The sequence below is a fragment of the Lygodium microphyllum genome, chromosome 1, assembly GCF_053477565.2.
Source record: "Lygodium microphyllum isolate KBCC chromosome 1, Lygodium_microphyllum_v1.1.10, whole genome shotgun sequence".
Classification (NCBI taxonomy): domain Eukaryota; kingdom Viridiplantae; phylum Streptophyta; class Polypodiopsida; order Schizaeales; family Lygodiaceae; genus Lygodium; species Lygodium microphyllum.
The window spans coordinates 4832324-4834617 of record NC_141135.1 but is presented as its reverse complement, the minus strand read 5'-3'; the positions used below and the strand labels follow the sequence as shown (position 1 = coordinate 4834617).

The window sequence follows — 2294 nt, the reverse complement described above, 5'->3', positions numbered from 1 at the left end:
CCAGGTCCCCTCTATATATTTCTATCATGTGTGCTCAGTTGACACACTTCTGGGGTTCCACTTCCGGTGTCTCATATCTCTCTTCTCTTCTCTCTTTCGTCTCTCGTCTTCCTCGCAGTTTCCAACATGGTATCAGAGTGAGGTTCTACAACATCACAAAGAGCTTGGGAAGGCCTGTGTAGAGTGCGGGCAGAGACGAGGCTTGATTGCAGATGCAGCCTCATCCAGCGTCATCCTGCCCTTGCCACAGCCTTGTTTGTTTGTTCTGTCTCGAGGATCCGTGCACGGAGCGGACCAAAAGCCACCAACCCCGTGGTTCCAAACCTCTTCAAGAGAGGACACAATCTGCCCCTCTCTGGCCGTTATCTCATCCATGCCCAATCTGCCCCTTGATCTGCCTCAGAAGGTTCAGATCTTCCTTTCTGAAGGGTTACCAACAACAAGAAGATGATAAAGAAGGCGAAGAAGATGCTGCAAAAGAATCAGAAGAAGGCAATGTCACCAAGGACAACTGAATGTGAGAGAAGCCATGGTCCAGGGAGAGAGGAGACATATTGCGCAATACAAGCAGTTGCACCATCATCATCTAACTCTTGCTGATTAATATGGCCTCCACGGTTCTGTTGTCTCTCTGCAACATCCACTCGATAGGGTTTGCTAACATGACAAATTCCTGGAGGATGGATTTTCGCAAAGGGCGAGGGAACCCAAGGTTGTTACATAATGGAGTTGTCAATCTTGAAGAATGTCTAGGCCCCCAACGACCACCAAGCAAGGAGGTAGATTTAGTTTAGCCAACTGTGGTGCCAGGGGAGAGAAAGGATTACAAGTAGGGTGTTCTCTATTTTCCCCGACAAGAAGAAAAGCTTGCCAATACCAATCTCCATCCCTTATTGTAATGAGGATAGAAAGGATTACAAGCAGGGTGCTCTCTGTTTTCCCCGACAGGAAGAAAAGCTTGCCAATACCAATCTCTATCCCTTATTGTAACGAAGTACCTACCATCCAATAATTTCTCTGCAGGAGTCCTCTATTGTCCTCCAAACATAGGCATTAAGAGAATCGTTCCTGTAAGAGAAAGGATTACAAGTAGGGTGCTCTCTGTTTTCCCCGACAGAAAGAAAAGCTTGTCAATACCAATCTCTATCCCTTATTGTAACGAGGAGAGAAAGGATTACAAGCAAGGTGCTCTCTGTTTTCCCCGACAGGAAGAAAAGCTTTCCAATACCAATCTCTATCCCTTATTGTAATGAAGTACCTACCATCCAATAATTTCTCTGCAGGAGTCCTCTGTTGTCCTCCAAACATAGGCATTAAGAGAATCGTTCATGTAAGATGTATGCCCTCTTTTGAAGCCCTAACTCCAACATTGTGGGCTATGTTCCCCCCTGAACTGTTTCCTGCAAGAATGCACTTGTTCCCCCCTGGACTGTCTCCTGCAAGAATGTACTTGTTTGAGCAGCAACCCAAATAAAGAAGACATTGTCTCCCCATGTCACTCCTTGCCCATCTCACAGATGTCAATCCATCTTAATATGCTACTGGGTACCTATGCTCGGGCTCGTCTGAAATTGAGGGAAAGTACAATAGCAACAACATTATAGGTCTTTGCTAACCTCCTGCACATCGCATCGTATATGGCACTATTGGTAGACGTTGTTATCTGGCAACCTCTTGTCATGAATAAAATTGACTGCAGGATGTTACAATGGTCACTGCTTCCATTGGAACGTTGTATGGAAATTGACTAGCGCATCGATAGATGAACATGTTGGGTTCCAGGATCATCCAGCCCTCACAAATCAGATAATCCTTCAAACTAGACTCCATGGCTTTGCACATCAGCAATCACGGACCTAATGTGTCATCTTCTTGGAAATCTATTTTTATCTACACAGATTTGGCGAGACACCTATCCTCAATGCCTAAACTGATATGCTCCCACGTTAACTGTAATGGCAGCCTTCAAGTAAGTGCCTTAATCCACGATTAAAAGAAACATGAAATGTGAAGGGATGAAAGACCTGGAATGATGGACACAAACTCTGCAATTTGCAAAGAATCTCGTCCCTGTGCTCCTTCGGAAAGACCACTGGGCCCCACATGCGTTATGTTGTCTATAGAGCGGCGTCGCGAACCGTTTCTATAGACCTTGTATTTGTTCTAATGTCACTGTAACGTTTTTCTTTAAGTTTTGATGTGACAGATATACTGCTTACATCCCAAGTTTAGTTGCAAGAATTTCGTATATTAAGGAGTGATAAAGCTCTTTTGATGCCTTTGAATAGGCGGTT

General features: G+C 44.7%; 1 pseudogene; it reads right to left on the bottom strand.

Annotated features, from left to right (window-relative positions):
* Window positions 1–657: 657 nt before the first annotated feature.
* Window positions 658–1681, bottom strand: LOC148040799 (gibberellin receptor GID1B pseudogene; annotated as a pseudogene).
* Between the last annotated feature and the right edge of the window lie 613 nt (window positions 1682–2294).